This window comes from Gallus gallus, chromosome 5, assembly GCF_016699485.2.
Source record: "Gallus gallus isolate bGalGal1 chromosome 5, bGalGal1.mat.broiler.GRCg7b, whole genome shotgun sequence".
Lineage (NCBI taxonomy): Eukaryota > Metazoa > Chordata > Aves > Galliformes > Phasianidae > Gallus > Gallus gallus.
Genome location: NC_052536.1, coordinates 39,569,072 through 39,595,416, shown reverse-complemented (window position 1 = coordinate 39,595,416; position 26,345 = coordinate 39,569,072). Strand labels below are relative to the sequence as shown.

Here is a 26,345-nt window from a genome sequence, read left to right as displayed (position 1 = left end):
TTTCTTTTTTTTTAAGAAACACAAGTTGATTCTGGTCTTAAAACTGTATCTATAATTAAATATACACTTGTGGATTCTCTTCGAGTGCTGAACAGGCAGAGTGCTTTTCCTCAGCTCGGCATTGCTGCTCTGTGATTATGTCACAACTGATCTTCAACTGTTCCATCTGTGGGTTATTCATTGCCTCTCCTCATGCTCGTCTGCTGGCTATTTATAAATTATACTCCACTATCACAGCATTCAGTAGCTTCCCTGGAAGAGTCTAAATTTACAGAATAAAATGCTGAAGTTGCACAAAGACTCCCTACATTGGAAAAAAAATCCCATCTCAGAAACTGTGGATAATTGAAAGCATTTCTACTTGGGTCTATTCTAAGTATCTCCATTTGATACAGCCATTCTGGGCTTTCAGGAGGTATGAGGGCACAATCTAGCTTACTGAGAAACATTTGCACACGTGATGAAGTCCTGGCTTGCAATATATTGGAAAAGCAATTGCCACCGGTAGGTAGTTTAGCTTCTTGTAGCTTCAGAAAGCCTGTAAGGAAGTGACTGGAAGCTGAAAATCCCTAGGCATCTTATAGCCATACTTTTCCAGAAATAAGCCCCAGGGATCAGATCCTCAGGTATAAGTCAGCATATTCCCATTGCCTTTGGGAAGCCTTCTTATTTATACCAGCTGAGGAATCCGCTTTTATATGTGTAGCCTGTAGCCTTCACAATTCTTCTCCTAAGAATGAGAATGATAAAAGCTAAATGTGTGTGAGGGCATGAAAAGGAAGCAAGCCCTGCTCTGTCTCATACTAGTAAAATTCTGAAAAAGACAGAGCTTGGAACAATTCCTTCAGGTACACAGAGCAAAACCTGGAGCCAAGGCAGCCTTCAAAATTAGGAGCACATTTTCTTATCTCTGCTAGACTCTCTTCCTGACCTTGGGTAAGTTGATTAACCTTTTTTTTTCTAAGTTTTTCTGATTGTGGTATGACTCCATACCTCCCATAGAGATTGTGGTGCTTAATTGGCCAATATCTCTAGAATACTTGAAGTGCTTTGGATGAAATATGTTACACAAGAGAAATAATTGAAGTCAATGGAGCTGTGACAACTGACACTAGCTGAGGATCTTCCCCTCCATGTTTAACAGGATCAGAAGGAGGCTCAGCTGAAATGACAGGAAGCCAGAGACATTTGGTGGTAGTAATATCACAAATGAGTCAAAGGGTTTACTATTTGCTATGGTAATACACAGCATTTTTCATCTTCTAGTCACTCCAGTGGCATCCATTAATTTTCAGACCTCCCCTTAAAGAGAGATCTATAAATAAGTTCTCTATTATAAGAAAAATCAGGCAGATGGGTGATGTGACTTATCCTACAGAACAAGATTTTGAGAAATCAAATTTGAACCCCTTGCTCCTAAGCCTATTCTCAGGTCTCCCTTTTCACCACTCTTATTACATATATAATTCCTTATCTTTCTATTTCAATGGTAAAAGCTCATTTATTGCTCCTTTCTCCATAAGCATCCTTGCCTAATTCCCTGCTACATACTGCTCAGATGCTCTCCCATAAAATTCTCAAAGCCTGCACAGAGAAAGTGAAGCTGAGGGGAGCACTGCAGGCCTGAGAAACTCTTCTTGTCCCAACAGCCCCTTTCCTCAGCTTCCAGGAAAGAATTAACAGTATTTGCCCTTGGAAATGTTTTTCCTTGCTCACTGTTAATCCCATACAACACCAAGGATTGCAACCACTGCAATCTCTCATCTCAGAAGCACATCTTGCTAGAACATGCCAGGACAATGTCTGTCACTTCAAACTGCTTACTGCTCATTTCAGGAAGAAATTCATGACCTGCTTAAACCCATGGGATAAATTATTGTTATAGCTATGGCTCTGGAAGGCGCCTGCCGCTAGAGGATGAAGGCTGAGGTTATGTAACTGTGCTGGCCCAATCCAGCTGTTTTCAGGGAGCCCAGCTGCTCTGTGCTGCTTCCATCCCCATCTGCAATGGGTACCAGGCCTGGCTATAGGGTGCTCAGTCTGAATAATAGCCTTGAGGGGAGTCTCCACAGATTAGTTTCTATGTAGAGAGAATAAATGTATTCGAATCAGTACCCTACTTGAAAATGCAAAAATACTGCGTGCCTGGATGCTGCTGTGATAAAGTATCATGACAGATGGGAGAGTAACATAAAATGGGACAAATTATTCAACTGTTATAATATTATCAATCTGCAACAGTACAAGAGAATGCAGTTTACTTTATTATAAAGACTTCCGCTGCTGCTTACAACAAGCATGCTGCAGAAATATTTGGGGTAATTACTCTTGAATGCTAGACTTTTTTTTATGCTGCATACTCTCGGTTTATACTAATAGATCAGAAAGCAGAGCTCTGGATACATTAACTTTACTTAAACAATAGACTAAAATGGGATGAAGGAGAAAATGAACAGCACTACCCAATCAAACCCTCAGCACTTACTTTTGATAACACCACAATGAGCTACACTTGCATGTCTCATTTCCTGGCTATATTCCTCTTCTGCAGAGGGAAAGCAAGGTTGTTTTTTTTGTTCCATTAAAAACAAACAAAAAATTAATTGCAATAAAAGTGCAATTTTTTTTTCCAAATTAAAATTGAGGTAACAAGTAAAATGAATGTGTGTGATTAGATAATTACTTTTCTTATTTCTCTCCAAAAACAGGTAAAGAATGATGCATATTTGCACTTGTTGACACTTCTGTACTTGGATGATAATTCTTCTGGTGCATCTCTATTTTATATTTTAAAGAGAGAATATCAGACACACAGACTATAAAGTTCATAAAAATCATAGAATGGCCTGGGTTGAAAAGGACCACAATGATCATCTAGTTTCAACTCCCCTGCTACGTGCACGGTCACCAACCACCAGGCCAGGCTGCCCAGAGCCACATCCAGCCTGGCCTTGAATGCCTCCAGGGATGGGGCATCCACAACCTCCTTGGGCAACCTGTTCCAGTGCGTCACCACCCTCTGTGTGAAAAACTCTCCTGTCTCAGTTTAAAACCATTCCTCCTCGTCCTATCACTATCCACCCTCGTAAACAGCTGTTCCCCCTCCTGTTTATATGCTCCCTTCAAGTATTGAAAGGCCAATACTTGAGATTTGTTCTTCATATTTAGATGATATAGCAGTAACAGTCAGCCAAAAGAAAACCCGTGAAGGAAAGACAGAATTATTGGTGCCATCTCCAGCATTCTTTGCTTACAGAAGAGTAAGTATCTTCATCATAACGAATTTTGTCATATTTCCAAAACTTTAGATGTTCAATTTGCATATTAGGTTCATAACACACTAAGCATCATCTGTTACAAAACAAAAGAACACCAGGATAGAAGTTTAACTCTCAGAACTAACAGAAAAGGTTCAGTTGGAAGGAACTCTGACACTGACTCCCTGTGGTAAATGTCTTGTGTTCCTCTACAGGGAGTTATTAGACTAAATTCATTAACACACTTATTTGTGATTTAAGACCATCAAACAGAAGATCTTAAAGGAAAAACACCACCATCACAGACTTGCATTAAATTATCTTAACAAAGTGAATGCTATGTTAGATTTAATTACAAGGCAGAACAGGTAGAAAGGCAGATTCACACTATCTGATAACTCATGCATTGGGGATAACTATGACGAGTAGATGAACAGATCCACAACAGCTAAAACATCTGAGCCTTTGTGCAAAACTACAGGTGAAAGCAATGGCATGTTTCATTTAGAGGCTTGCTCAGAGCACATCTCCTAATGCTGTTTGTCTGAAAAGCAGAAGAAAGAGAAGGTAGCAATTACTGCTGGGGAAAACATAAAAGATGACTGCTGTGTGTGTGTCAGGCAATGGGCAAAATTACTACTTTGTCTTTAGCTCAGAGATGAGATTCTGCAGCCAAACAGAAGCTCCACTGTAAATGCAAAGTCCAGCGATATTCAAAATGAAAAGGTGACAAATTCAGATGGATCGGAAACAGAGCCACTCACACAGTATTTTTGGCAGAGAAGTTTTGCTAACAGTCTAGACTGCACACCTGTTACTTAGAAGGGGTGGTGGTGCCACTCCATCTGAGGAGATGTAGAAGGTTAGTGATGGGAATTACCCGGGATGATGATGGGACAACAAAGGAGGTAATCTTAGTTGGCACTTGTCTTTTTGGATGGTTTTAGAAGAAGGATAGCTCTGTGCTGCCAAATGGAGAACATACTTCTAAGTTTGAGGATTGATTCTGGGATTCTCCCTTCCCTTGGTAGTACTCATCTGAAATTACGTGTAATGATCCAGGTGGTGTACCCCTAAAAAACCAATGAGTTACTCGGCATGTTATGAGTCATGAGGCTTTCCACTCTTAGGCCTGAGTTTATCTACATGACTGCCGGCTTGGAAGGAAAGACCTTAACAGTCAAAAATAAAAATAAAAATAATAAAAAAGAAACCCAGCACAAAAGCCCAGGGGAAATGGAGCTGGACTGTAATGAGAAAAAAGGAATAAATAAATGGGAAGCAATGTGCAAGCAGCACTTACGTTTGTGTGAGGTTAATGCTAACCACTTACTCCAAGCTGAATAAACGCTGCCTGGGGATTGTGATTAAAGCAGGCAGCTCAGGGGAGGCAGAAGCTCCTCAAAGTTGGAGCCAGGAGGAAGCCCTGGCATCTTGGCAAAGCAGTGAGCATTTCTGAGCACTATTCCCATTTGACCAAAGGGAACAAGATGTTCACAATAAGGGTGTAAGCACTTCACTCCGTACTGCACGCATGTAATACAGTGCCATCATGCCAGGTCATGCAGAGATGTCATGTCATTGTCACATTACCATCAGGAAGTCTCAGTGTGACTGGAGCTGTCACGTGTCCTGCCCAAACTGACCACCCTGCGTAGGTAACAGCATGAAATGCCTCTTTACCACTTTGCAGTCCCAGCTCAGAGACAAATGAGCAGGCAGTCAAATGCAGATCAAAATCCTCTTCTGAATACTCTGCCTCTTGTAATACCTCTGCTTTCTCAGAAGCAGGTATTGGATAAGACTACTCAGGCATAGCCCACAGACAGAAAAAGCAGCCAAATTATTCATTTACTTGTTCTGATTCTTATTACATTCTACCTCCAGGTACGTAATCAGGCTTTTATTCACCTAACTGCTTTATCCTCTAACAAGCTATTCATCTGAAGAGTTTGCGCTGCAGGATTTCCCCTGTAAGGATCTTTCTTTGTTGTGTTCAAGATAGAATTCACTGCCCCAGTGCCATGCTTTTGCTCATTAAAAATAATTTCCCTGTGAGTTTGGTTCCAGTAGCTCTTCAGTCATATTAAAGTCCCTGTTGCAGCATTAGTTCCAGAAAGCATGTTGAAGACCAGCAGGGAAAATGAAAGGACGAGGAGAAAACAAGAAGCTGGAAGGACAAGACTGGTTGCCAACAAATGATAAGCAAGCCCAGATGTGCTGTTGCCCACTGGGGCAGAGATTCCAGCAGCCCTGGGAAACGTTTCACCATACAGTCAGATTGTGTCCTCACAGGAGCTCTCCCTTACCCCAGATTCAGCTCTCTGTGTATTTTTAATCCTGCCACCCTCTCTTCCCTGCTCCCTCCCCCACTATGCCTTCTTTGTTTGTTTTTTTTTTTTTTTCCCTTACTACTACAACTCCAGTGCTCCCTAGAGATGTTTTGGAGTTTGTTTTCCAAACACAGACTCTTTGTAATTTTGTGGAAATTTGGTACAGGGAAAGTCTGTAGCTTACAGCAGCAAACTCACTAACACAAGCCAGTGAGGTGGGGTGTGCCAAGGCCAGTAAGTTTACATCAGCTCCTTCACTTTCACAGCAGGCAGCTTCCTCACCAGAAAGTTTTATATGGGTAGTGTGGGGCATGCCTGCCACAGCCTCTATGTTACAATATGTAACACAAATTGACAACTTTCACTGTATCTCTATTTTAACATAAATAAGAGAGATGGCACAGTCTGGTGGTAAAGAAAAAATATTTCAAGATACAAAGGATGTTAATCTCCCTCATTTTGTAATTTAATCACAGGTACCAGTTGATGATCTATTGCTAATATACCACACAAATAATGAGTCACATTATTCAATGAAGCATCAACTCAGACAAATACAGGAAGCAGCAGTGTACTACTTATCATCAAGTAGGCCAATTTCACCTCCAATACAAATTGGAAGCATTCCCGAGGCTTTTCCTCATCAAATACAGCTCTGTTCAAAACCAAACCAAAACCAAACAGAACCACCAAAATACAGCAACTTATAAGCCCCTTAGCACAAAAGTGCTTATTTCTTCAGGGGACTCAGGATAGTATAATGCCATCTTCTTCTCTTCAATAAGTAGAACTGGAGAAGTGGAGCAGCCTGTCATGGCACTCCCGAACACAGAAAAACTAGTATGACTGGCCGCTGTTCACCCTAAGGGAATCACTAAAAGATCCAAAAACAAATGGCTTTCCTTGCTTTGAGAGGGAATATTGCTCTAACCCTAAGAGTCAGCGTGATGGAAGCTGCAGTGCCTGAGGTGAAACTGGGAGACATAAAACCACTGGCTCATAGCACAGAGGGAGGCTTTCTAGACCTTCTCTATCTTTAATCTTACTGAACAGAGCTGCCCCACTCACTGCGACCATGTAATCTGCTAGGACTACAAGGGAATATAAATTGGGGCCTCAAGGCCTGAGTGGCTCACATCACTGTTCACTAGCGCCTGTCTGCTTTGTTCCTGGGCTGCACCACAAGAAGCCTTTGATTTGTCTCTTGCTTCCTGCTATGCTGGCACTGCTAGTTGAGAAGTGGCTCCTCCACCTGCACCGAAGCCCTCAGGAAATACTGCAGTCTGGTTTACCTCAGATGTCCACTGAACTGGTATAATTGGGGTGTTTCAAAATGAAGCAAGAAAGGAGAACCAAGTATCCAAAAACATTACTGAAAGGAGAAAATGTAAACAAAATCTAAGACTTGAAGTTAATATCTTAGACACTCTCCTTTCTTCCAAAATCTCATCTGTAATCTGTCAGCACGACAGCTGGGGTGGGAGCACAGAACATACTGAGAGAACTGTCCTCCTCAGACTGGTCCAAGGGGTGGTGATGGTAACGTTCAGAGAGAATCTTCCACCAGAAAGGGGAAACAGTAGATTTTCCATTCAAGAAAATATGGAATTAAAGCAAAAGAGAATATAAAATGCTGAAACCAGAATCAAAGAGCAAGCAGAGGCTGAGCTGAGGGCATAAACAGACCTTCTAGATGCCTGGCCAGTAACTCTCTCTCCTAGAAGATGTGTTTTATAAAGCAGTTGAAAGAAAAATCAGCAGACTGTCAAATAGAACAGACATCTCCAGAACTGTGGAAAAATTTCAGAGGAAAAATGCTGCAAGCACCTTTTCTTTAAACAAATAGGTAGTTCCAGTCATTATAAATGTGTGAATATATGATTACCTGGAAAGAAACAACCATGAATTTGTAGTACAAGTGTAAGAGGAAGTCTCATAAGTCACTCTGAACTCTATCACTCTTACCTATTATTTACTGGATGAAATACATGGTTTCTAGCTAGACTTGACAAGAACAAGTATGGTCAGCACATGGAAATACAGAGGAAAGCACTACTGGGCACTGGCCAAGATTCCAATGTCTGACTTTTGTTTCCTGCAGCAGCATAGTAAGCACCACAGTCCTGATGGCTGTGACTCACCTGTCTTCACACTGGCCTCTATCTGGGCAAGTCAGACCTCCTTCAGAGGCTGAGGGGGGCATTTCCAAGGCCAGATTCAGCTGGTCTTTTTTAGATGTCCATTTTTGGAAAAAAGGCAAATACCAAGCCCACATGTCCTGCACAGATACCTAGGCTGGAAATCCAAATTTAAATGTATATCAGCATTGTGTACGTGCATACATCCTTAACTGAATGGTATTCCAGTTGTAAGACGAGAAATGAGGATTCAGACAACTTCATGTAAAATTAATCAGTTAAACTGAAATTCTACAGGAAATCCTCTGTGTCTTAGAAAGAGAAGCTTGTGTTCCATAAAGACCTGCAATGATAACATGCTCCTTCAAATGCATTCAGAAGCAAGGTGGTACAGAATCTGTGCATCAGGATGTTTGCCACCAAATCTAGAGTACAGTGGAGCCATTGCAGTCTGTCAACAAAAAGGCTGGTTATTACATTAAAACTTGCAACTGCAAATTGAGATTCATTCCACTAAGAGACTGTTACAACTCCAGGACCCAGTTTTAAGCCTATATAGATGAAAGTTAGTTTGACAAATCCAGCTTTATTGTTAATTCAGTGAAAGAAAGGTCGTTAGCAGTGACTAATCTGAACAGTCTCTTAGGGAAATGTAGAACTTAATTACCCTGGTGTACTATTCAGTGACTTCCCTAGACATACCACACACTGAAGGATACGTGACAATGTGGGTGCTGCAAAGTTTGTATCATCACGAGCTCGGGACAGCCATGTTAGTAATGAGTTTGATTCCTGTCTCCCTCTTTCCCAAAGTGCCTTAGCACTATTCTATGGAAACAGCACCATTAGAACAGGCAGGGCAACCAGATCAACTCTGTGCTTATACTAAATTATCCATCTCCTATGCAGAGCTCTAGCTAGGTCTACCCAAGGCATATTAACTAGTCCAGGTCCACCACAAGTAGTCTGAGATGTGTTTCGACACAGAGAATGTAACTGAGAGAAACATTAATTTCCTTACTCTTGATTCATGGTGAGTTTCTTACTCGCTATAACGTGATGAAGACAGCAAACTGTGCAGCGCACACTGCTGCAACAAATGACAATGTAGTTTTCGTTAAGGAAGCTTAAGGAATACATTCTAGCTCCCGAAATTGAAGAATTCTTTTCATGAATTACAGTAGCACTATAATTCATTTAATTTTGTTTCTTGAAGTTCTGCTTTTGAAAGGAGGCTGTAATGGATGCTACATCAGCTGGATTAAGAGACTCACAGAGCAGCCAGACTTTTATATTCTGTTGTTGAACGCCATTTACCAAAGAAGACAGACATACAAATACAACTAAAATCAAACTTTCTTTAACAAAAAAGAAGCTAATTTCTAATCTCTATCAAACTCCATATTGTCAATTAAAATTTTTAGAGAAGAGCAATGAAACAAGAACTTCCCTGCTCAGTTCTATCTGTTTCTGTATCTTAAAGAAACAACAAATGTTTGCAGCAAGATGTAACCAATTCCTTTTCTGCTGCAGCAACTCATTTCAACCCTACTGCAATGTAACCTGCATTTTTAAATTCTTCCTGATCTCAGTATCTGATCAATTGATTTGGTAAAGTTTAAAAGAATCTGAAGTATTCATCAAATTTTAAAGCACTTTGAAAGCTATGAAATAATAATAATAGTAACAACAACAACAACAGAACATAGTTTTCCAACAGGAATGTACTTGTGATCTATTTACCTTCCCCAGTTTTTCTTGGTCTGCATTTATTTAATAAATGAAGCTTAAGTTTTGTGCCACCATAAGGAAAGCAACAGTCTGGATCTCTTGTGAAAGCCAAAAAGTGAAATATCTTTGCTTTAACAATCAGGTTTACACAATTGCGGAGACCAAAAAGAGTTGAGAAATCACTGCAAAACTTCTAAGAAAAAAAAAAAATTGTAAAATTCAACTTATTACCTTATGCAATGATAACTATTGGCCTTGGCACTCAATCTCCAAAATCATTTTTGTTCTTTTTGCAAGAAGCAACAACTGCCATCAGTATTTCACTGAAGATCAGAAAAGCCTCAGTTTCCCAATACATTTTTAAAGCAACATATTGAGACTGAAAAGAAGCTGATTTCTCTTTTTCTTTGAAATAGGGTTAGGGTTCTAATAGGGTTCTAATTATATCAAATTAGATATTAGTAAATTACCCATAGTAAATTAGGCCTGACTATATGAAGTCTGCTACTCTGTTGAAATAAACTGGGAAAATGAATGGAGGAATACAACATGAATATTAACTTTAAACAAAGTGCAGCTGCAGAAGTCAGAATGTGACAACATAAAGAAGGATAACTAGCCACAGCAAAATGGGCTTGAGTATGATTTGCTTTTTTCTTCATAGCTAGAAAATTTCAAATGCTAAAAAACCTCTAATGTCAATAACTAAAGACATTCCAGCATGTCTTTTCCACACCTTACAATCTTCCACCCTATAATTTTCCAAACCTTACAAAAGATCCACAAACTTAAAAAGTTTCTGTAGCAGTGATCCCTATTTTGAAGATTCTTCCATGTTCTAATAATTTAATCTCTAATAGATGAGCATTATGCAGTCATGTAGCAGTATTCGCACTTCACTCTGTGTGGATAAGGCAGTATTCTGATGTATGGATGCTGCAGGTTGGCCTTTTGCTGCAACCCTGCAGCAAAAGTAGGATGAGTACATCTACATCTGTCTACATCTCTCCATGTCTTATTCCTATGTGGTGCCCATGGTTTTGAGAAGAAGGTCTGCAGAGATAATGACTGCAATTTGGAAGGTCTCTCTTTATTTCCCTTTCCAAGCCAGCTTGCTGAAGTGGCACTAATTACAGAACAAGACTTCAGCTCTGGGGTCCTTACAAGCAGAGCTGCCTGCTCCCGAAGCTTAATTCCCTGCTTCTTGACCTTGGAACAGCAGGGACAAGGGAGAAGAGGGAACACAACCGACAGTTGTTGCAGTGAGGATGGCAAAGTGGCCTCAGGGTTTAGGACACAGATCTTGTCCTCAGATCTATTTTCTGCTGGATGTCAGCTATGGACATCTCACAAAACCTTTCCTTGGACGTGAGTTTCTTTGTCTCTTAATGGGGATGATCAGCTGCTTTGAGATATTTGGAAGACAAGAAATGTAAGAAATTCTTGCAGCATTTCATTATTAAATATAGGACTAGACAAACACCTCTGAATTTTGTTATTATTCAGATAGATAAATATAGATCTGGTTGCACTGAGTCCCTTCTGTGTTTTCCTTCTGTGAATGTTATAGCAAGTGACAAGCAATGTGGAATGAGAAAAAAAAACAAGAGAGAAAGAGGTAAAAGGAACAATTTAAAACTTGTATGAGAAACTGTTTACAGAAAACTAATTTTGACTGTGTTAGCTTATTTGCATTTGAGGCCTGACTTTAAGAGCTACAGCTGTCATATAGAAAAAAAAAACCAACACAATGTGATTTTACAGTAAAAGTAATAAAAAACCGATTCTAAAGTCTGCTGAACTCTCCTATATTCAAATCCCTGACTAGCTTCCTCTTATATGACATCTGAAGAATCTTATTTCTCTTCAAGAAATTAGTGTTGTGTATAGCAAAATAAAAATACATCACACTTCCACAGGAAACTATAAATAGAGATTTGCACCAAATGCGCTTTTACTGGCCAGGAGTCACCACTAAGGTACAAACTGAGCAGGGAAGTCAAATCCTAAAATCTTAAGCAGAATAGTATAAATTGGAGAGAGAAGTGGGTCTAATTGTCCACAAGGGAGATGAAGAGGCAACATCTCTACAGAAAGGGTAAGGGAAGAGTATTTTTGCTGACTAATTTAGCCTTTCAACTGCACAGAGACAGTACCATGGAGTCAGCAGGAGGTCTTCCTTTCTGCCATCATTGCACACCAAGGGCAGCTCCATCACAGCCAGCCCAACTGAAAGGCCCACACCCAAGACAGTCCTAATGAGCAGAGAAAGGCACAGAAGACTTCATCTCCAGACAAAACAGAATGAAACTTCCAAGTGATGTTCTTTTGGTGGGGGCCCCTCCACTTCATCTATGCTTGCTGCTTATGACACAGAAGTAAGTGGATAAACACATGGCTAATTTTTGGAGTCTCAAGGTAACTCCAAAAGACCATTGCATATCTTGCAGGAAGATCTTTGCCTACTCTTCACTAACAGCTTTGAAATATCCCCACTAGGACTGACAGAAGGTTTATAATCACTGCAACCTTCAAAGCAGTTTTATATCAATGAAGACAGATAGACATCAACATGTTGAGATGAGAGGAAACTATGTTGGAATAACTCAAGAAGTACTACCCAGTCTTACCTCTCTTTTCTGGTTTGGGGGAATCTTATAGATACTAAAATAATAGCAATAGAAAGGCTGTGAGAAGAGCCTAGAAGAAAAAGATAACATTAGTATAAAACATCATTTTGTATAGAATAGCCAGAAAATGACAAAAAGGTCAGGAATGAACACAGAAGGACTCCTATGTTTTATTCCTGGATCTGCTACATCTTTAACAGCTCACCTTCAGTAACATCACTTACATGTTTTTTGCACCTTCTATTCCTTGTTTATAAAAGGGATGAAGATACTTTTTGAGGTGTTTGGAGTACTTTAGATAATTAGTGTTGCACATAAGAAGGGTGTAAAAATTATTGTTATTCCATTGGGCTTACTCTTATCAACAATCAACTCAGAAGTCCTTCTTAGGAATACTGTAGGTAGAACCTGACTATGATCTTGTAAAAAAAAAAAAGCACCCTGCAATAAAGATCTAAGAGCATCTGGCAAAAGAGCCAGAACTGTAAATGCTCGTGAAATGACAGCTTGTTTGTTGCATCACATTGACATTTCATGACAACATTTTGCACTTTTATTCTTTACTGCGTCATTTGATTAGAATGAGACTCTCTAAATTCAAACAGAAGCAAGTTTGTAATAGTTACTACTTCCAAATTAAAAGAAAAAAACCTCATCTTAATGACAAAGATAAGTGTATGTGTTTTTATATATCTATATTTATACATATATATACTTTTTTTTTTTTTAATCTCTGAGCATTTCCATTCTATAGTTTTAATCAAGAAAACCCTATAGCATGGTAATGACACCCTGGTGGCTGTTACCAAAAGAGGCCAACACCTACCTGACACCCTTAATCATTACTGAAGGGCTCTTTCTAAGCATTCTGCAACATTTTCACTATATGAAAATGTATTATAATATGTTTTTCTATAATATGTACTGGCATACAATAGTACAGCAATATATAATATTATAAATAAAATTAATACTCCTGACTTCTACTGCGGCATGAGAATCATTTGGAGATGTAGCATTACCACAGAATATTGCAAAACAGTAAGTTTTGTAGTAAGATGGTTAACAGAAGTGGCAAAGACAAGCTCAGTATCAGAGCTACTTTACATTTATACATGGGGCCTCATCTAATCAGCTAGAAAAGAACAGATCCCCTCTATATTCCCTGATTAACACATATTAGCAGCTGTACCAGAGAAGCATGGACTACGCACACTGCTCTGACTACACCAAGATCTACTCGGGGCTGCTAATAACAAGCACATAAATCCTGTTCTGTATTACACAGATATTGCCTTCATCATCAAAATTGCTGAACATTTGAAGTGAAATTCTACTTTCTTCTTTTCTTATGTTTCTCTTTTTAATGATAGGATTTCTTCCAGGTATTTTCTGAAGTAGCAGTTTCCACAGACCAAGTGTTCATTATTGTCACAATTTCAGAAAGGTTGTGGTCACAGCATATTGTCTTGGTCAGAACTGTCACCTTTATCTGTGTTGTCCCTGACTGCTGACCATCTCTGCCTGTTATCTTATTTTTAAAATAGAATCTCCTTGGGAAAAGGATCACATCTTTGTAACATTTACCCACAGACTAATATAAGGCAGCTGCAATACGAATAAAGAAAAAGCTGTCAAGAATGAGCAGAAGCACAGAGGGTTTCACTGGCCAGTGATAGCAACGATCTTTAAAACCCAGAGATGCCTGCCTTGATGTACTGTGCAAAGGGCTCAATTTCTCAATAATAAAGTTTGCATTTCAGTGTGAAGAGCTTTGGAACAAACATTACTGGCATTTGTCCATCTAGGAGGTACCAACAGTGTATTATATAAGGACCAAAGATAAAATTAGATTGAGAACAATGTGTAGCATCTTCTAGAGCACAATGACTCACATCCACACATGAGACTGTCAAGCTGGAACACAGTCACACAGAGTGTAAAAACAAGGGCACAGCTGAAAGTACATCTCTATATTCTTTTGTAGAAAACATGGAGAAGACTATAGAGCTAGATACATGCTAGTGCTCTCAGCTTATTGATTCCACAGGCCACAGAAATTCATAGATCATAGCAGATAAATAATATCCCCACATTATTCCCTGCACTCTGAAAACCACCACACAGAAAGAATTCACAGGAGAAATGAATACAAAACAAAGATAAAGTATCCCTAAGAGAAGTCTCAGGATAACCTGCTTGGAAGATGAAACCTATTCCTGTAAATGGCATGGCATTTCCGTGCTGCTTTCTTTGTATTTCAGTTTGGCAGAGCCTGGAAAATGTGGGATTCTGTACGATTCTGCTACTCAGGAAAAGCACACAATTCCCACTGTGATACTCACAAAGTGAGTGAGATGAGATCTGTTTGCAACCATCCCATCATTTCAACGAAGTAAGCAATATTGTTTAACCTCATTTCAGCTCATTCTCCATCCCAGTAATTGTTTCACAGCCTTTCTCATCAACCAGTGCAATTGGAGTAAGGAAAGATCATGTTATTCTCCAGTCTGATTTTAGCAACTTGAGTCCACAACCACTGTTGTTTTTAGAACTCATCAGAAAACAGTCCTTCAAACAATTGCTGAGTCCTGACTAATGTCAGTGCCTACAGCAAACGCTGTTAGGAACCACGTTCTGAGCACTGTCAACACCTTTCAGTGAATGTGTTCAAAAGATATTTCCCAACTTCTGTCAAGAACTATCAAAAGATGGGGCCCAGGGCTAACACCCAGTTGTTATCACCACGCAACAACTGGTCAAAGGCACGTCCTGACAGATGTTGACTCCAGATAGACAAACCACTTGTCTTTATCCATGATACCTATGCTAGCAGAGAATGCCTAGAACATGAGAACTATGGCACTGCATACCAATAAATGAGAATTATTCATCCATTTTGTTCAAGTGTGAATAAAAAATTACTAAAACTACCACAAATAACACATCATGGATCTTATTGATATGAGATTTACTCTGCATATTGTTCAGCTGAAACTTCCTTAAGATCTCGCTTTCTCCTCATTGTACCTTTTTTGCTATCGTTCACTGGAAGCAACATTTCTGACTCCTCAATTTTCAGTAATTATCTCATCCATACTTAGTCACAAGTTGACTCAAGTTATACATATTTAGTTTGTTCATATAAATTCACATGCAACTGTTTGACTCCCTTAGGAGATGTGAAAAGCAAGCTGTGCTTTTACAGAAAGGAGAAGAGCGACAGATTGTCCCTCAATGTGTGTGTGTGCATATATATACACACACACATACAGTGTATGTTCTGGCACATGGTAGAGTGTATTTACTGTATGAGGCCATATGCTTGAAGAATTAGAACAGAGAAAAAAAGCCAGTTTCTGAATGTTGTATGTCTACTTTACATATTGTCAAATAGATTCTAAATATATGGGAAACATAGTTCATGAGATTCACAACAAAATCCATACAGGATATGCAATCTCATATATGTGTTCAGGAGTCAGATTTGCAAGGAAAGAAGGTGCAGCACTTCTCCTTATCTGTATGAAGACATATCGCTGCTTCTATCTCTTTGCTTTCTAAAATACTTCTCTCAAAACTGAGTAAACTAAATGTAATGGAAGCATGAACATAGTCCTTGCATTATCTGGATTTACTGGACTAAGTTTTGATCAACTCAGTGGTCTCTGCACCACACTGCATCAAATATACAAATACATCCACAGTGAACACGTAGATTCACTCAATGGATAAAAACAGTGGGTGTTAGCAAACCTTCAACTTAACAGAAAATGGCATAAGACGAAGAATTGGCTGAGAGCTGTAAACTGAAGCCAGATCAATTCTGATGAGAAATGGGGTTCACTATCTCTCACAGCGAGGGTGAATAATCACTTAAATAAACTACCAAGGAAAGTGAAAGATCTTTCAACTCTGAGTATCTTAAAGTCCAGACTGCAAGTTTTTGCCTTACCAACACAAGATACAAGATAGTTCTAATGCTATGAAATTCCAGTGCAAGCTCTGTACTGAAGGTCAGATTCTTTCTGACCTTAAAATCTAGGAACCTATTACAGCAATATTGAATTTTATCAGCTAAAAAGTAAAAGAGTGTCTGTCCATTTTTTTTTTCATTTTACTCACTCATTTTGCATAACTCCAGTTGCTACTGGAAAGAACTTAAACTAATGGCAAAAATAACTGATAGACCACAAAGAAGAAACAATGAACATTAACTGAAACAAAATACCATGAAATAGTAGGTACTAAGTAAACAAGATTTTTCTGTGAATTAATTCAGTTAAAACTAACCCCGGGCTCCCCTTAACACCAATTAAAAATAGTAAATATTTTCCAGTTTTTAGTAACACTGCAAAATGATCCGGTACTAGGAAGGCTTTTTTTCAGTTTTAGAAAATGTAGCTATACTTGTAATCAGAATAAATTTAAATATTCACAAAAAGTAACTAACACTTATGCTTTCATACCTTTTGTTGCCTGTGGTTTTGTTGGATTAGAAGCTTCTTTTATTCCATTATGTTATTAGGAGATAGAATTGTCCATGCTTGACATTTCCTCCATCCCACCAGTGTTTGAGTGGAAAGAGAGGAGACTAGTCCTTCAGCCGCAACAGTTTAAAAGTAGTGGCCACAATGAATGGGTTTGTGTTTATTTATCTACGTCAAGTCTTGCCTTGTAGACTTATTATTAAAAAAAAGACTTGGGGGAATGGCTGTTCTGGTGAAATTCAAGACAGGAACTTGATCTCCTCTTTAGGATTCTTAGCTTTATAGATAATAAGACACAGTCTTCTCTGCAGCATCTTCTCTGGAACCACCTAACTGGATTACATAGTGCCATTGTAAAATGACCAGCTCTCTGATTTTGTAAAGTTATTGTATTAAATTAACAGTTGTGAATAATTCAAGCTACTAAAAGGCATTTTAGTCCAGCAAAGTGTGGGAACAAATGACTTCACTCAGCATCAAATCATGATCTCTTCAAAAATGTTCCCAAACCACAGATGCCTTAATAGGTGATCTTAAAAATAAAGGTCCTCAAAAATGACATATTTGAAGCTCTGGTGCTTTCAGGGAAACCTTATCTACTGCTGTGATGACACTAGAGAGAGATCACTTATACAATATATCTCCTAATATTTCAGTTAACTTCTGTCCACAGTGTACTTCTGTAGTCTTGAGAGATATAACTTCCCATTCTAAACCGGCCACTGATTCTTTGTCAAACATGTCTCTCCCAGTTTCAGTACTGCAGTTTCTCTTGTTTTTAACTAGGAGTATAATGTTCTCAGTTTCTTCCTCAGAGGCCTTCTGAGGATTACTTCTCAGATGACTTGAAGCTTTGATATTCACATAGAAACTATGAATGACTAGGAGATGTTAACACAATGAAAATTTCTTACATTTCAGAATCTAACTTACTATGTGAAAGAATAATAGAAAAACACCTCTTATTTTCTACAGCAGATCTCAAATTGAGGATTGATTTTAACCTTCAAGTTTCTTTTAACTTTATTGGGCAGGGAAAGAAGATTGAAAGCAGGAGCTCGGAATGAATTGGAAATTCACACAGAACCTCTTCTCTGTCTTATTAATAACCACTTCAGATCTGCACCATTGACCGCTGTTAACTATTATTAGGGCACTTTGCCTGACTGGTTAGAAGAGATTTTCTCCTACTGTGTTGAGCAACCATGGTGTCCAGTCAGCTCGTGCATATGTGGGACTCAACACGTAACGTGAAACAAACAGCAACAGTGACAGGACAAAAGGGCCTTTGACAGAGAAAGATTGATGGTGGCAAACAGAGAAGTGTCGCAAAGCCAACCTCATGCTTGCCAAACTCCAAAGACACATTTGTCATCCGTGGCACTTTCTCCCTGGTGCAGGCTGCTTGTCAAAGGGACTAGTTCGAGTGTTCAGCAGGCAAGGAGACGTGGAGGTAAAGAAGTGAAGACATCATTCTTCATTACTCACCTCAGAAAGCAGGAAAGGAAAATAAGAAAGAGTCGACCACAGTACAGTCTTGATTAATTACCAGACTTGGCAGTGACAGTGAAAGGAAGAGAAGGGAGAATTTTATTGCTATATATACTGAGCGCAAACACAGTTTCCGCAAGAACCATAAGCTAAATGAAGCAAGAATTAGCACCCAGACCTGAAGACTGAAAACACAGACCTGCAGAGATGTTCAGCTCCCTGCACAGCTGCTCTAGGTCTCAGGCCTTTGTGGTGGACAAACCTCATGGACTGTCAGCAACTTTGGCCTTCACTATAAACAAGATCTTGCATATGGAGTTTGTAATGCACAAGTCCAATGTAGAGACAATGAGAGAAATTCTGATGCGTAAAACTGAAATGGCTACAAGGAAGATTAAAAAACATTTAATGTGTTACTTGCATACAAATCTGATGCTTTTACTCAGGGTGATCTCTTCCCTAATTTTGACAAAGATTTTTGTTTGAAAAACCTACCTGTACAGCCAAAGCTGTCAGTAACTGTTCTCTCCTTAGATGTTATTTAAAGCAATTTAGAGTGCAAACATGCTAGAAAAGCTACTCGTAGCAAATGTCATTATGGCTCTCATATTGTGTGCAGTTAGACTTGAAGAAAAAAATGATGTTTTTTTTCCTTGCCTCACTGCAAACATGTAAACTAAGCCTGTGATCTGAAGTTTTCACCTTTCCAGCTCATATATCATCTGAAATCAAATTTTGACTTTTTAAACAATTACATAAGATGTGTAAAACCTGAAGGAAGATGTATATTTTTTCTCTCAAAATTGTGGCAACTTCAGTAAGAGCGAAAAACATTTCAAATGCACCTTTATCTATATATCTCTCAGCTCCATGTCTGCAGTCAGAATAGATTATGAATTGTTTTCATTATTATGTATTTGAGTAAAGGGGCTTGAAATCATATTCCACCAGGTTTCAATCACAGTGGCAGTTACTGGAAACCACTTCTTCCAAGTACATTAGTAGTAAAATTGCTTTCAACAGTGATTGAGTGGGATTAGACCAACCAATGACAATCACAGGTAAATGACTGTCATTTCCCCTGTACATAACACAGCCCAAATATCTAGAGGTCTAGTGCTGGTGAAGGGTCCTCTCTGAGTATGCATCTCTCTAGTACTAAAAATAAAGGACTCAGAGATAGAAGACCTCGTCTATGAGCTGTATATCTTTACAACCCTGGAACAAGGAAAATTTTCCAAATTACATGATCTGGATGGGGGCAGCTTACCCACCAGTGTAGCCTCTCCTGTTCTCCTCTCTCATATGTAAGGATCCAGAGAGCTTGGACAACAGAAAATTGCACAGGTACACTTCTTTTTCCAGGAAGAATTAGTCAATTTCAGAGTAAATGCAAGCTTCTTTCTGAAGCTTTGTAAATCATTGCCCTGAGCACCATTTTCATGTAAAATTACAGTACTCATTTTATTAGAATTTCTCACAAAGCAAAATCTGAGTGCAAAATCCTGGGAAGGATGTAAATTTTTGTGCATTTTTATAACAGTTATAATTTTTCCTAGTTCTAAATTACAGCTTAAGGTGCAGAAAAGATGTAGTACTACTAGGAACCTATCTTTTCTCTGACACACCTTATTCATTGATCCCCTGCAATGGAAGCTACTTCTTGAAAGACCGCTCCACTTCAAATACATTTTTCATGGTCAGTGGTTCCCAGTCCCTCCCCAGAACGGAGGCCTCAGTGCAGCTCTTAATATCTGCATCATCCTGTTCCCCCTGCCATCAGCTCCACTCTGAAAGCACCCAAATCTGTTCTCAAACAAAGAAAAAGAAATGCACCTTCAAATCCTGAATGGAACTCCTTCCTGCAGGTATCCATGTGCTGCCCTTTCCACCTAAGTCTCCAAGCCACAATCCTTCTTCTTGTCCTGTCAATGAAACCTTGACAACACTTCCTCTTACATCATAATACCATCAGCCATTCTGAGTGACATCAGAACTCATGGCTTGAGCATACAAATCACCTTCAGTTTCAGTTTTGGACAAGACATAGGAAGTTCTTCCCTTGTCTGATGCACTGTACATTTGTATATAACTTCCTCTATCAGCTGGAGTAAGAATCTCTCAGCTTTGTCATAACTCCGCTCCCTGATGTTGATTCTCCGTTAGTTCAAGCATTAAGACAAGTCATTCAGTATTTTGAATTTGTACATAATAAAATATATGGTTTCTGCCTCACCAATCTTAGGGTCTAAATCTCATTCTTGCAGTTACTGCAGAACCGTGAGATGGACAAACCACACAGGAGAGCACTAGCCTGGAGGCTGCAGATCTGTTGTATTCCTATGCTCAGATAAAACAGACCAGACCTTTTTTAGAGCGCTTGGTCAGAAGTTGTCACTGTATAGCTAAAGCAAGGATGAGATTCCTATGGGTTTTATATGTAGGTTGCTCCATAAGCAATGCCTCCTATTTATTTCCATGGAAACTACAACAGATACAAAGAGTACAACCATACTAATTGATAGAGCAAATGCTCAGCTACAAAACACTATTGTTCAGCATAATTACCACCATTAGCTATGTGTTTTCACCAGTGACGAACAAGAGCCCGCACCCTGTGCTCATAAAAATGTGCACCATGGAAAGTGAACCACTGTCATTGTCACCCCTGCTGTAACACACCACCCATCACCTGACTGCACTTACACTCACTGTTTGGTCCGTAAACCTTCAGCAAGTGTCAATGAATGTCAGTGAATGCAATTTTTTAACGTGTGGAGGAATTCAATGACACATCTTTGCTTCATCCACATTTCCATTTCAGATGTCATTCTGTTGGACTGCCTCTCTGATGCCATCTGTCACACAGCAACAACATATAATGGAATACTGACAGAAAGGTTTAGCCTCTACTGCCATACCACCAACATTCACCTCTGACATCATGGACCAACATAATGAAATAGAAGGCATTACTTTCAGAACAGCGCTTAAAAGTATTTCCATATCAGAAAGAATATATATAAACTTCTGCAAAAATATGGAGCTGACCTAGGCTATCCCATAGTCCTGGTGTTTAAACAGAACAATCTCCCTATACCATGCTTCCCTGCAGCTCTATCATGTAGAGAGCACATAACTCTGTATTCTTTCTACCAGGTGCCAAACTGCAGGGGACATAGAGTGAAAGAGAAATGCATCCCCCTAGGTCCAATACCTCCAAAAGCAGCACCAAAGTCTTGTCATTTAGTGTGTGTGCAGGTGTATTTCCACACACTGCTTAGGCTAGTAAAAAGTATGGATCAGATGCTTAATGTTTTTAACAGCCACCTAACAGTACAATCAATACTGCCAAATGCCACGGGCTATCCCTTGTTAATGCCCTCACATTAGGGGTGTCTCTGATTTAAGATACTTTTAATGGCTTCCAGCATTTGATCTATACACTTCACTTGTCTAAATGGAAAGAAACAAACATCTTTTGACACTGTAAAAAATATACATGGGCTGTGCAACTATAGAAGAAACAAGAGTATGAACACTGGAGCACTGGCTGCAGATCAGAGTCACACTCATCGCTGTTCTTGGCTCTAATTAACAGACAAAATTACAAAGATCTAGAAGTGGGAGTGAAAGTCAGGAAATCAGAGAATGAGAAGGAGGAGGAGAGTAACTTTCATGTGACTTCTCACATTTAAGGAGTTATTTGAGGTGCCATAAATAAAAAAAAAATGGCACAGGTTTTCCTTCTTTGGGACTTGTGCAAAACCCACTCCTGTCCTAATGCTTTATGCACAACATAAAGGTATTTCTGTGAGATGACATATGGTAGTACCAAGTGAATATGCAACTACATGGGGATACTCTTGGGCCTCCTGTGATGAGCTGATGGTGTGACTACTCAGCACAGGCACTCATTATCCTACTGCATAAATATGGGGATGGAGCCACAGAAATAACATTCAGGTGATCCAACTCCTCAGAATTACTCAATAGGCACTGTGTATACTGTCTGTGTGTGTGTGCATGTGTGTAAACAAATGTGTAGATACACACATATACACAAGACATACAGTCTCTACTTAACATCCATAAACTAATTACAGCCTTGACAGGTCTGTCTTGATCCAGATAAACTGTACAGTCAAAACCTATGTTTTCTACAGATGCATCTCCAGATTGCTATATTTGTGTTCACATCTCAGTGGAAAGCATTCTTCTCTAAAGGATGACATACAGCATCCACATGCTTTATAGAGTTTTGCTATTATGACTATATGATAGCAGCTTATCCTATGTTTCCATTCCTGGGGTCTCCAAGGAAATTCCTTTGCACCTTGTTAATGCTGGATTTTAGATTCCACTACGACAGACACCAGGCTTTGCATTTCCACAGGGGTTTCTGCCCTCTGCCTTATCAACCAGCACAGACCTTGCTCTACGAAACAACTCTGATGAGCAGATGATAAGACACTGCTCCTCCCTGCAGCTTGGCCTACCTACCAACTTATCTTAGATCAAAAATTTTATTCCATATACAGTGGCAGCCTTATGCAATGGCTGCTTCTGATTCAGATAAATCTTTCACATTCCACCTTTTCATCATGAACTATTCAGTAACATAACATTTCTTGCCCTGTGGAAAACGAGGGGACCTGATAGTCCCTTGCCTCTAAAAGAGTAATACACTGTGCTCAGAAATGCACACAGAGATTTATTCTAATTTATTATCATCTGTAACTCAGTGGATACTTCTGTTTCACCTCTGTCTCTATCAGCCTCATTTCTTTCAGTTCACGCATTTCCAGTTCCCTTTTCCCTTAAGGGACAAAGAATACAAGACAGGGATGGTAGAGAGGAGGAAGAGGAAGGCAGCCCATGCTGCCTATTTGTCATAGCAGAAGAAAGGTGTGCAGGGGATGGAGTAAGGCTCAAGCTATAATCCAATAATCACAGCTCAGGGAGAAAAGCTTGCACTTTGAGGAGTACAACATCTTTAGAATGTGATTTTCACTTGATAACCAGATTTTCTTTCATATTCTCTTCCTGCCTGGTTTTCTCTCTCCACCCTGTAGCACATGGGAATATTTTCCTTCTGTTATTAAAGTGGAGTTTTTTCTCTCACATTCTCACCAATGGAAGAAAGAAAGTAAAAAAGCCTTCCCTTCAAATCCAGCTAGAGTAGCTTAGCTAGAGTAGCAGCTAAGTTGGATGGAATAGGAGCCAGAAATTGAGAGCTTCCGGCTTTGCCCTTCCCTCGCGGATTTGCTGTGTGATTTTACGTTTTGCAGTAAAAGTCCCAGGGAGAGCTTTCAGGCTGCTGCTCTACAGGCTTTGGAAGTATGAACTGTATCTCCTATCTGCATAACTTCCCTCCCTCATTTTAATGTTTCAAAGCCTTTAGGACTCAGCATCATCATTACTTGTCCTGTGCAAGGGAGCCTGTGGGCAAGTACAGTGAATCCAGAAACAGAAGGCAGCAGCCTGCTATTGTGCTGCACTGACAAAAGTTCAGTCAAAGGGAGGGGGAGGAAGAGAAAACTCTGCTACCATCCATATGAATGACAAATATAGTCTGGTAGCACAGGTTTTAGACTAACGGTTGGGAGGTCTGGGTAAATCCAGTTGTGCCTTTCCACCACAGTGAAGTACTGATCACATTACAGCACTTCTCCAAAGTCCAGTTTCTCCATCTGTAAAATGGGCATGCACTGGCATTCTTCCACAAAGCACAAAGATCTACAGACTGCCAGATAAGTGTTAATTATCATTAAAAATATGATTCTGTCCTAACTCCTTCAGACACACAAGCAGCAGCTTAGAAAGCGAACAGCACAATCTCAGTAACGATGATCATCCCAACAGCAGTGGTATGCTTAGCTCTGTATAAATCAGGCCTGGCAGTTTGATGAGTTGCAAGGAAGGCGATATTATGTCTCAAGAGGAATGGACAAGTGCTGACAGCTCACCAAGACTTCCTCTACGCAGACATTAAGTAGCTTTCTGCAAATGCTGAAATTCCCGTGAGAGAAAAGAACAGTGGGGAGGGAGGAAAAAAAAAAAACATTTTGTAAACTTTTCTTCTCAATTGTTTTGACTTCTGCTGCTGCTCCATCTCTCTCCCTAGCTCTTTTTATTACAAATTAAATAATTACTGGGCTGTAGACCAAAACACTGAAGATTTCACATCTTGTTTGGTCTAATTATATCAGCCGGCCTGACAAAATGGTTTCATCAATGGAATTGCATTGCAAGAGCTCTAGCTAATCAATTCCTTGACACTTAATTAAGAACTCTGCTGGTCTGTGAGGATTCAGGGAAGAGGGGGGAGATGTTGGGCAGTGGAGTGTCTGGATATGCAATGTAGAGCACAGGTTGTTAAAACTCCTGGCACAAATGGACCTCTAGTTCCTTCGCTGCTCTTGCACATCTTCCAGCCTTAATATTGCACCTCACACTTTATCCGTCTCTAACCACTCGCTTCAGGTTTTTTTTTTTATTGCTTTAATCTCAGCCCTGCTACCAGTAATGGCTTCAAAACCCCTCTAGGGCCTTAGATCTACTTTCAGACAGATGTTTCCAAAGCAAGCTGCAGCTAGCTCTTCAAGCAGAAAGTGCATTGGACCTCACACACTAATCAGCCTGCAGTTCAGGCAGCATTTGGAAAGGAAACCACCACAGAGAAGTCAGGCTGCCACCAAGAGAGGAATCCCAGAGGGCCCATGTACTTCCCGAGTCAGCAGACACCCTCTGTCCCAGTGTGCACGTTGCCTGCAGATTCTTGCCAGCTGCAATGGAAAGCTTTCCTTTGAAACACACTGCTGCCAATGTGCGTGAGGTGGGGATCACCCAGAAGAACAATATGTGGTCTATGTCTCCTGCAAGCATGTGGCTGTGTGTCTTCGGAATGACCAGAAGTTTAAAAAGAACAAGGAGACAACATCTGATCCAGCACAAATCTTTCAATTCACGGCAAAGTATTAACCCACTAGCACATTTTGAATAACTTTGTACCAGCAAGATAAGTTTAATCTGGATCGGTGCATTATATCAGTTGGTGGCTGTGTGGTTTGATCTAGCCTCAGAGCAGAAAGTAAAACCTGAGAGCTGCTTAGAAGATACCACTTAAGAAAGCAGAATTGAAGAGAAATAAAATCAAATAATAGAAAACAACCAGTCTGTCCAAGTGACGTTTAAAGAAAGCACATGGGAGTTGCATCCAATGATATTTCAGTTGCCAAAGCTACATTACCAAGCTATCTCCACAGCCTCCACTTGCTGCCCCTGTCATGGAAGGCCAGAGCTCAGATTATGAAAGAAATGTGAAAACGGAGGGCCTAACAAATGTATCATCTGCTGCTTTCCTGTAAGATAACAGAAAATCAGATTCAGGTCATCCTCATAATTGCAATGTCAACATCCAAATGAAAGTGAAACAACAGTTCACACGAATTACTTCTTCTGCACAGAAAAAAACCATGGTACATGGAACACTGAAACAGCCACAAAAAGGGTAATGTAGCATCACAGAAGAAGGGCTATTCTTCCCAGATTACTGGTATCTGTAGATCATGCATCTAGGGCCCCTTACTGCAGTTTTTAAAGAAACTGGGCAAGAGAGAAAAAGCAAGAGAACCAAGCAATAACAAATAAATATACAAACTTCCTTGGGAAAGTATGTGTATATACAAATCAGACTGAAGAAATATCCTGTTCAAGTCTAAGAAAAGGTGAAACACTATGGAGAAAAAAAAGAGATGGAGATACTCTGGCCCAGCCAGATTTTCATTAAAATACCTGGGGTTTCAATAGTAGAAAAGTGGACAAGACCAAAAGTGGACAAGGTGGAAGGCCAAATGATTTATTGCAAATAATGCAACCACTAACAGGCACTCCTTCACTCTACTCGTATTTTAGAGGACCATGTGAGCAATTTATACCTTTCCATGTTGAACTCCCCAAATTTCACAGTTTAACTTAGAAATCTTTGGATGAAAGACAAACATTGAAAAGCCTTAACCTTTTAAAGCTTAGGATTCAAATTTGAGAATTGCCTTTCAGGTTCATACAATAATCACATGCTTGTTAGGAAAGGATTCAGCTAACAGGAAATGAGAAAATTTACCAGCATTTTCTCAACATCTGAAACACAATAGCTTGTAACCCTGAATTCTTCTATTTGCTAGGTCCATTCCTGGACTGAAAATCCACAAGAGTCCAAATAGAATGAAAAGAATATCTATGTTTAAAAAAAATAATAATCCAATTGCTTGGT

The 26,345-nt window shown here is 39.6% G+C and overlaps 1 protein-coding gene and 1 long non-coding RNA gene across 40 annotated transcripts in view; both read right to left on the bottom strand.

The window, feature by feature from the left end:
* The window catches only part of LOC124417981, a 41,861-nt gene extending 21,874 nt beyond the window's left edge, over positions 1-19,987 (bottom strand). The window contains exon 1 of the long non-coding RNA XR_006939314.1: positions 19,907-19,987. This is a non-coding gene — a long non-coding RNA (uncharacterized LOC124417981). The remainder of the gene's footprint in view (positions 1-19,906) is intronic.
* NRXN3 (neurexin 3) overlaps positions 1-26,345 on the bottom strand; it is a 941,045-nt gene that overhangs the window by 375,206 nt on the left and 539,494 nt on the right. The window lies entirely within an intron of this gene.